The 9,849-nt window shown below is 43.2% G+C and overlaps 1 long non-coding RNA gene across 1 annotated transcript; it reads right to left on the bottom strand.

Moving 5' to 3' along the window:
* Positions 1 to 636: 636 nt before the first annotated feature.
* Positions 637 to 9,619, bottom strand: LOC115082634. Its single transcript, XR_003854216.1, has 3 exons — positions 9,482 to 9,619; positions 5,823 to 5,926; positions 637 to 1,966 (listed from the first exon to the last, which is right to left on the bottom strand). It is a non-coding gene; the product is annotated as an uncharacterized LOC115082634 (long non-coding RNA).
* Positions 9,620 to 9,849: the final 230 nt, after the last annotated feature.

Below are 9,849 nucleotides of genomic sequence, written 5' to 3' on the forward strand. Positions count from 1 at the left end.
ATAGAGAGTGCTAACTTGGTTAGCCACTCCCCTATTTTGATACAGAACACGCACAACCTCCCACTGACGGACCACGTTTACCACCACCAATTTCTATTTCGGTGTTTTTTTCTCAATCGGCATCTTAGCTGCTTCTTACAGTCTGGGTCCTCTTACCTAAGAAAGCATACATTTCAGGGGAGGGAGAATGAGGGGAGAGGTGAGTGTGAGGGGAGAGAGTTGGAGTGGGGACAGGGGAGGGAAGGGGGGGTGAGTGACCAAGGGGGAGGAGGATGAGTGACTGAGGTAAATGAGCAAGGGGAAGGGGGAGGGAGGGTAAAGAACCTGACTTTGCCACTGCAACGCGTGGCCGGGTACCGCTAGTTACATATACAGGCTTATAATCTTATATATTTGGCACTATCATTATTACTACTAAGAACATAGAAAGTGGAAGTGGCAACACCCAATAGTTATAGTACATCTTTATTGTTGTAGCTGAAAGTAGCCTTGCTATGTGATGGCTAGAAAAAGGCCCCAGACAGTCCACATTGAAAGAGTGCACTCAAGGGGACAGCCTAAGGGCCAAGGCAGAAGAGTTCAGCATGGAAGCAGCAGGACCAGGACCAAAGAGCGCAACATAGAGGCAGGAGGCCCAGAAGGAGACCCAGCAGCATGGAGGCAGCAGCAGCAGGAGTGAGATGAGATGAGACACCAGCAGCATGGAGACAGCAGCAGCAGGAGTTGAGATGAGATGAGACACCAGCATCCAGAGCAGGAGATTAGACAAGATGAGAAAAGGCAGCAGTTGGACCGTGACTGGAGGCCGCTTCAAGGAGGATGGAATACAGGCAGAGCATTACGGAGGCTTTACAGTTAGGCTGTTGGATCACAATGGCTGACAGAGGACCATTCCTTCTGAGTGCTAGCACAACAACTCTGTAGTGAGGACAGGTCCAACTGGCTTCTTCCATCTAGACAGCACAGGAACTCTGTAGTGAGGACAGGCCCAGCAGGCTTCTTCCATCTAGATGGTACAGGAATTCTGTTGTGAAGACAGGCCTAGCAGGCTTCTTCCATCTAGACGGCATAGGAATTCTGTAGTGAGGATGGGCCCAGCAGGCTTCTTTCATCTAGATGGCACAGGAACTCTGTACAGAGTCCTGGCCAGGCTTGTCCTACAAGTCTTGTTCTTCGGTTTTAAAGGCCAGGTATTTCTGGTCTTCATGGCCCCCTTGCCATGTCGTGGTTTGCCACTTGGGGGGGAGGCATGGATTTTAGGGGCCTACCCCTCTGTCAGCCCATAGACTGCTGCGGGTCGTGGATTCCAATGATGCTAGGGAAGACTCTATTGGCAGCTCGGGCATCCTTTGCAGGATCTGCATTAGAACGTTGGTCATGCTGTTCACTGTAGCAACCAGCGTGTTCATGTTTTGTGTGTTTGCAGCGGTTTGATCTCAGAGAATCTGACTCTGCCTGTTTACAGCTCTCCTGAGGCACAGTAGCTCTGCCAGTATGAGTCTAAGGTGTACCCCATGCCTTCTTTCAAGCTGGTCCAGCTACTCATGTATGGAGTCGTCTGTTGGTGATGGGGATGTTGGTGCTGGTGTTTGTGCAGGGCCTGGTGCCGGTGCAGGAATTTGATCCTCCAAATTTGGCATGACCAGGCATGCGGGCTGCTCCTGCCAAGGGTGAGGTGCTTTGAGCTGGTGCTCTGGTGTGCTGGCTCGAGGTTGTGCTGATTTTATAGCCTCCCATTCAAGGCTCTGTTCCTCCATGAAACCAGAGAGGGTGAGGAACACATTGAGTGGGCTGGATGAACCTAGGGCCTCCAGCATTGACAATGCCTCCTGCGCCTGTGCCTGCTGCTGCTCTTCCTCCTTGCTGACCTGGGTCTGGGCATCCATGAGGAAGGGCATATGCAAAAAGGGTGGTGCGCTGCTGGCTGAGGCTTCCTGGCTGGGACTAGCAGCTTCGTGGGTGAGAGCTGTGGAAACAAAATATAAGACATAAGTACCAATGGCAGCTTATATCCTTTTTTCATTTGGCATCAGAGGTACATTTTGCTTCTTTGCATTGTGAATTAGGGATGTGAATCGTTTTTCTGATGGATGATATTTTCTCAGCCATCAGGAATTGGAGGGTCCCCAAAAGCGATAGGAAAACCCCACAAAATTTTTCAGGAGTTCTCTTATCATTTGGGGGGGTGGGGGTGGGAAGAAAGGGCACACAAAAACAACCCCCAAACCAACCCCGACCCTTTAAATCTCATTATTTAGAATCCCCCACCCTCCCGTCCCCCCCAAAACTTTTCTAAAGTACCTGGTGGTCCAGCGGGGGTCCCAGGAGCGATCTCCCGCTCTCGGCTGCCACTAATCAAAATGGCGCCGATGACCCTTTGCCCTTCCATGTGACAGGGGCTATCGGTGCCATTGGCCGGCCCCTGTCACATGGTAGGAGCAATGGATCACCCTCCTTGTTAATTGTCTACCAAAACTGGACCCCCTTCTTTCAATCCCCCTCAACCTAGTCTTCTGGATACACCCAGCCAGTCTGGTTTTCAGGATATCCACAAAGAATATGCATGAAATAGATTTGCATACAATGGAGACAACATATCTCATGCATATTCATTGTGGATATTCTGAAAACCTGCCTGGCTGGCTAGGTGTGTCCTGAAGACTGGGTTGAGAACTGCTGGTCTAATCCAGTCTCTCTCTTCTTTCACCACTCCTCCTGTCATTCACTTGATCTTCTGATTAGCAACTATCACTTCTTTTCAGCAAAGTGCTTAACTTTGCTTTCTCTAACCTTTCTCTAACACTTTCTTCACCTAACTTCCCCTAAAACCACTTTAACCCTCTGCACTCTTAAAGGTGAATTTTAAAAGCCTGGCATGCACCAAAATCTGGAGATTCTCGCACAAATCAGGCTCGTGCGTGCCCACAGAATTTTAAAAACCACCCAGATGTGCATGTATCTCCCGCTGCATGCATATCTCATTCGATTTAGAAAAGGGACGTGGTGTGGGCAGGGACTGGGCAGAATGTGTGCATTTTAGGGTGTGGCCAAGGGATGTGCGAGTAAATATTTATGTATCCTGCTACGCACCCAGGTCAACTACTGTGTAAGTTTACTTTTGCTATGGAGGAGGTGTAAGTTGTAAAAAAAACAAAAAACCCCAAGCCATTTTAGAGGGGTTTAAAGGCTCTGGGGAAACTGGGGGGGGGGGGGGGGGGGGTGGAGTGAAGGCTATTAAACCATGGGGCTTTGGAGGACTTAGCTCTTAATTGGGCAAACTAGTGGATGAACTGGTGAAACTGGATGTGTGCCGGTTTTAAAATACCCTGATTTACACAATAGAAATGGCATTTACGCCTAAGGGAGCGCCAACTTAAAATGAGGCATACATACGCACGAACTAAGATTATTTTATAACATGCATACATATATGTGTGCAAGTTATAAAATCACGTGTCCCTGGGTGCACACCGACGTGTATACGCCAATGTGTGCCTGCATGCCACTATGAAAGCTACCACCTTAGTGGCTTCAAATTCCAGTCCTTGTGAACCACCAAGAGATCTGTTTTTCAGTCTTTTAAATATGTGGCTAAGCCATTTAGACAGATACCTTTCCTATTATCTGTCTAAATGGCTTTTGAATATTTACCCCTGTAGCCTTACTTCTGTACAACATCTTAAATCTGCCTTTCATCATCTATACAAAAATATGAACATTTATTACTTTCTTAAATTATGCTTCTATAACATTATGCCTTGATTATTAGAATTTTCTTTTATATGAACTCCTCAAATCTCAAATTTCTCATAGAGAATTTCATTTATTGTCTCTTTCAATATCTATTTCAAATTTGTTCTCCTTGAGCCAGATTTACTAAGCTTCTTTCCCATAGACTAAGAACAGGAAAATAGCCGTAGTAAATCAAGCCGCTTGCTTTCAAAATTCATAATCTGCTTGCTCCTGCCTACCACTCTGATCTTATTTCTATTCATAATTGTGTCTGGTGTGTATATACTGATTATGTGGTATATAAATATTATAAATAAATAAATAAATAAACTCTAAGATTAGCACTTCTTATCTCATGATAAGGGCCCTAGGCATTGTAGAATTAGGGCACAATGATTGTGAGAGTTTGGAGAAATAGTTGTACTCACACTATGCATGCATGCAAAAACACCAATTGACTTTAACTTGACTTAACTAAGGGGCTAATCTTAGAGGTAAAGATACAGATTGAGAAATAAAAATAGCACAAGTCTCTCTTTCTCTCCCTTTCCAAATATTGATGGTGGTCATCTCAATCTGGACAGCAATCGCCACCATCAAAAATGTTTATTTATTGCAAGCACATTCAATCCGAAATATTCCAGAATTTTCTTGCAGCAAAACTCTGACGGAAGTGCTCCTTGTGACTATATAAACCTGTACCCAGAAAAAACAAAGAAGATAAAATAGTTGTCCACCAATCAACTGATTTTATTGCAAAGTTTTTAGATAGTCCAAGAAGTTTGACCATTCATTTGAATAAAAATACCATAGCAAAAAACATGATTGCTGTTTGATATGTCTTAAAAATCTGCAGTAGAAATACCTCACTGACATGATGCAAACTACAGAGAGAGTAACTGTTAAAGTCATTTCCACCTGTGATAAGAGTGCTTTGCTCACAGAAATGGGCTTTTACAAAACTACCTGTCTGATAACCCAGATAAAAGGATGTGTGTGGAGCCTGCATTTATGTACTTTCACACACAGTGAACAGAGGCATTCCCGGGAGCAGGGTAGAAGTGGGGGTTGTACTTACTCACATACTTTTGCTTTTTCAAAAGGATGTGCATATTTTTCCTTGCAAAAAATGTGTGCACATGTTAGCAGGGCTAAATGTGTGTGGAAAAGTTTGGTGAGATAATTTTCAAAAGGAAAGTGTATGTGTAATTTCCCTTGGAAAACTGGTGTAATGTCCCCAGGTAAAATATTTTAAATTTATGCGGGCAGTTACAAAATGACTCGCTTTACAAATTTGAAAATATTTGACATATTAAGCATGCCTCTCACATGAAAACAAAAAGTGAGGATTTGAAAACAATAAATTCAATAAATTCAAAAAATGACCAGCAATATCCTGAGAAGCTAAAAGTAAATATTTCCTCCCAAGTTATCAAGGATTTTCACCATTTTCTGAAAGTATTTTGAAAACTAAACTGATCATAAAAGTTAGTAGTCATTTCTATATTTGATTATATGACCTTAAATGAGCCAATTAAATGTTGTTATAATCTTAAGGTTTCACAGAAATTCTGGTGATAAACCATTCAACTTTTTTTTAGCTAACAGTAGTCTAAGAGGTTTGCTAGTTTTCAAGAGAGATTTGACCATTCACATTGATTAAATACCATGGTGATAAAAACAAGATTGCTCTTTGATATGTCATGAGAATCTGCAGTGTGAAAGATGCATTCCCAGTCAATAGCACAAAATGTACATACAGTACAACCATGCACTTACTAAAAGAAAACGTTAAGATGGCAGTATTAGTAATATCATTATTATCCGGTATCTAATATATCTATTTGTAATTAATTTAGGAGGCTTTATCATGCTTGTTTTGAGATGACACCATGAGGCAAATTCACTAAAGCTTGATAACCTGCATTAACTTTAATGTGGATAACGCATGCACTATTTAGTGAATTGGCTCCATTATTTCCAATGGGCCCTGCAGCAATTAACGCATGTGTTAATCTGCATTAAAGTTAGCATGGGTTACTCTGCATGTGCCTCTTAACATTCATCTGACACACTGCATTAGTCCTGACTTCATTTCTCTTTTCAGCTTTGCCAGATGGCTAGACATGCAATCTCTCCATTCTCTTCTAGTATTTAAATGGACAGAATCGGCAGGAATATTTTCACACAATGCCTAGAATAGAGAAAAGAAAAGACATTTAACTATGTAATGATGATGACATAATAATTTTAGCCATGCTGTCATTAAAGTTACAATCTCATAATAGAAATTACATTCGTGAAATGAAAGAAGTATAATATGACGAACATACATCATTTATAGTTCAGCTAGTCTGTAGCTCACACTTGATTGAGCATTCTTCACCAATAAGTTTGGAAACTCATTTTATTTAGCTGCCTTAACCCATAATAAGGATTTGAAATGTTTTTTTTTAAATTCTTTTCTTTTTTAAAATAAAATGGCAACTTTATTGAATAGTGCCTTATCTTTACAGTACCACAGCAGACATACAAATGTTAAGATGTTCTTGTACTACAATTATAGAAAATACAGAAGGAATTTTTCTCCATTTACAGAAATATGCAATCACACAGTGCCAGAACCTTAATCTATGATATAAATAAGGACCTTCGTTTCCAGTTTTTATTTTATTTGTCCTAGGAATTTATCAGTCTTTAATACAAGAACAAAAATGAGAGAAATAAGTGGAAAAATGACTTATATTACTGGGTAAATATCACTTTTGCTCTTGCTGTAATGAGCACTGAAAAATTCCCAGAAAAATTAAATAAAAACAGAAAATGAAGGCCCTTTGATAAAGGGCATTATTTAAATTAGTACCCAATAACACAAACTAAAAAAACCATGCATGTAGGCAGCTTTTAAAATATGGTCGGCACATGTAAGCTTTATGGGCAGATTTTAAAAGGGTTACGCGCGTAATATACGCGCGTAACCCTTTTAAAAGCCCCCTGCGCGCGCCGAGCCTATTTTGCATAGGCTCGGCGACATGCGCAAGCCCCGAGATGCACGTATGTCCCGGGGCTTGAAAAAGGGGGCGGGAAGTGGGTGGGGAGGGGTGGGTCCGGGGGCAGGGTGGGGGCAGGGCTGGAGCCTCCAGGCACGGCGGCCATTTGCCGCTGTGCCCGGGATCGCGGGCCGGCCGTTGCTGGCGCGCACAACCTACGCCTGCCCAGAGGCAGGTGCAACTTAAAAATTAAAGGTAAGGGGGGGTTTTAGTTAGGGTGGGGGGCGGGTTAGGTAGGGGAAGTGAGGGGAAGGAGGGGGGCGGAAGAAGGCTGCGCGGCTCGGCGTGCGCAAGTTGCACAATTGTGCACCCCTTTGCACGCGCCGACCCTGGATTTTATAACATGCATGCGGCTGGGCTCGCACGTTATAAAATCGGGCATAGATTTGTGCACACTGGGTTGCACGCACAAATCTATGCCCGCACGTAGTTTTTAAAATGTAGTCCTATATGCGTGTGCGTCTCCCAATTTTGGCGTGTTCTGGTCTTTTAAAATTCACGTTATAGAGAGCAACCAGCAAAACTTTTTTTTTTTATAAGCACTGATTTAAGTAAAGATTTGCCAATATCGTACAAGCTGGCTTCTTCAGGGAGGAGCAGTTAGAACAAAAGTCAAACCTTTAGCTGGCAAACATCAGACATGCTGAAAAACATACTCAGGAGAAAACTGAAACAAAAATCTCTTTGCCTGATATCTCAGTTCTTTGCATTAAGCTTTGCAAACTGTCATGGAGTCATGGTGCTCTCTGAACGCCAGCTGAAAACAGCACCATGACTTCATGACAGTTTTCAAAGAATGGCAGACTGCAAACAGGGAAGAGGGATGGGTAGGGAGGAACTTGGTCAGATGACCCCTCTTTCAATCGCCCTGAGATCCCGAGAATGGGGCTTCTGCTGTCTGCTAGGCCACCATGGTGTTAAGTGGCACATCCCCTCCAGCCCTTTGGCTTAATGAAGCTACTGCTTGGGACAGCTATTACAGACAAACTCCCGCTTTTCTCATATTCAGTGATGCCAGTAACAATGCTGTTAAGTAACATACATCAGCAATATAAGCAATTAAAACTAGAGTGTTTTTGGTGAACACCTGTTGTTGAAATATTGCATTGCCTGCCTCTTTGCTTTACTGCAGTCAAAATAGTATGAAGCCTTCCTGATGCAAAGCAACATATTGTTAATATGTTAATAGCTAGAATCTGGAAAATGTTCATTGGTTTTAAATTGTATTTAATGTTCATATAATATCATTCAAAGTCATGGTACAGTTCTTAGAAGATATGTAGGGAGCTTCTGAAATGAAATAGTGTGGCTTTGCTGAGAATCCTCAACAATTAAAATTAACATTCTCTAATGTTTTATTAAGATTTTAAATCTGAACTTCAGATAGAGAACAAATACAATGTCTGTTTTCTTGCCTGATGACAGAAATGTGAAATCAAAAGGACAAAGTCCAACATCCAGAAGTACTGAATCTAACTGTCAGGCACTAGGTTTTGTTCGGGGATAAAAAACAAAATGGGGCGGATTTTCAGAGCCCTGCTCGCCTAAATCCGCCCAAAACCGGGCGGATTTAGGCGAGCAGGGCCCTGCGCGCCGGTGAGCCTATTTTACATAGGCCTACCGGCGCGCACAGAGCCCCGGGACTCGCGTAAGTCCCGGGGTTCTCCGAGGGGGGCGGGCCCGGTCGTCGCGGCGTTTCGGGGGCGTGTCGGCAGCGTTTTGGGGGCGGGTACGGGGCGTGGCTACGGCCCGGGGCGGTCTGGGGGCGTGGCCACGCCCTCCGTACCCGCCCCCAGGTTGCGGCCCAGCTCGCAGGAGGCCCGCTGGCGCGCGGGGATTTACTTCTCCCTCCGGGAGGCGTAAATCCCCGGAGAAAGGTAAGGGGGGGGTGTAGACAGGGCCGGGTGAGTGGGTTAGATAGAGGAAGGGAGGGGAAGATGAGGGGAGGGCGTTAGAGGATTCCCTCCAAGGCCGCTCCGATTTCGGAGCGGCCTTGGAGGGAACGGGGGTAGGCAGCGCGGCTCGGCGCGCGCCGGCTATACAGAATTCATAGCCTTGCGCGCGCCGATCCAGGATTTTAGTGGATACGTGCGGCTCCGCGCGTATCTACTAAAATCCCGCGTACTTTTGTTGGCGCCTGGAGCGCCAACAAAAGTACGCCAACGCGCCTTGTTTGAAAATCTACCCAATATGTATATATATATATATATTTTTTTTTACCAATTTTTACTTAGAAATCCAAGAAAATGTATTTAAGATATTAAAAAGGAGTTTATTTCATTTGCATGTAACAGTATTTTAGCTGAGCTAGTGGCTTTGTAAACATGCTGGTTCATGATTTGTGCTTCCAGTTAAAATTAAAATACTCTTTTTTTCCATTCAGTCATTGATAACCAAAAGGCAAAGTTTCATGTATAGTTATAGAATAAACAAAAAAAATTACCAGTAATAATTTGAGAAGCCATTTATTATTATTAATTCATTTATTAAAAATAGCTCCTGGAATTTCCTGGGAAAGCTGATCCATAATGAAGCTTATTTTAAGCGAGCCATAATCCCAAAGTATTGCTTCACAATTCCAGTTTTAATCTTTAGATTAAACACTGGATAACTAATGATGCAATTCAAATATATGTTTGTACACAGAAGGAAAGTACAGAGGAGGTTATCATGATATCTTTCTAAACTTGGGTACACACCTGATCAATTTTCTGCTCAACCTCTCCTGAAAATTCTGGTACTGGCCCAAAGGATTGGACGACTCGTTTTATACCTTCACCATATCGCTCACAGTAAGATTTAAACCCTGAAAAACACATTAAAATAACACAAAAATCAAATGCATTTAGCAACACTTGTTGATCTACTATGGGGAGGTAATTTTCCAAAATCACTGACCTTTGTAAATAGCGATTTTGAAAAGTGCCCACCCTGTATACATGTACTTTAACCCACATTGAGCTGAGTGAGGCATTCCTAGGAGTGCAGTTAGGAAGAAGACTTCAAGCACACACCTAGCTTTGGAGCGGATTTTAAAAGCCCTGCTCGCGTAAATCCGCCCGGATTT

This window comes from Rhinatrema bivittatum, unplaced genomic scaffold (genome assembly GCF_901001135.1).
Source record: "Rhinatrema bivittatum unplaced genomic scaffold, aRhiBiv1.1, whole genome shotgun sequence".
NCBI classification, from domain to species: Eukaryota; Metazoa; Chordata; class Amphibia; order Gymnophiona; family Rhinatrematidae; genus Rhinatrema; species Rhinatrema bivittatum.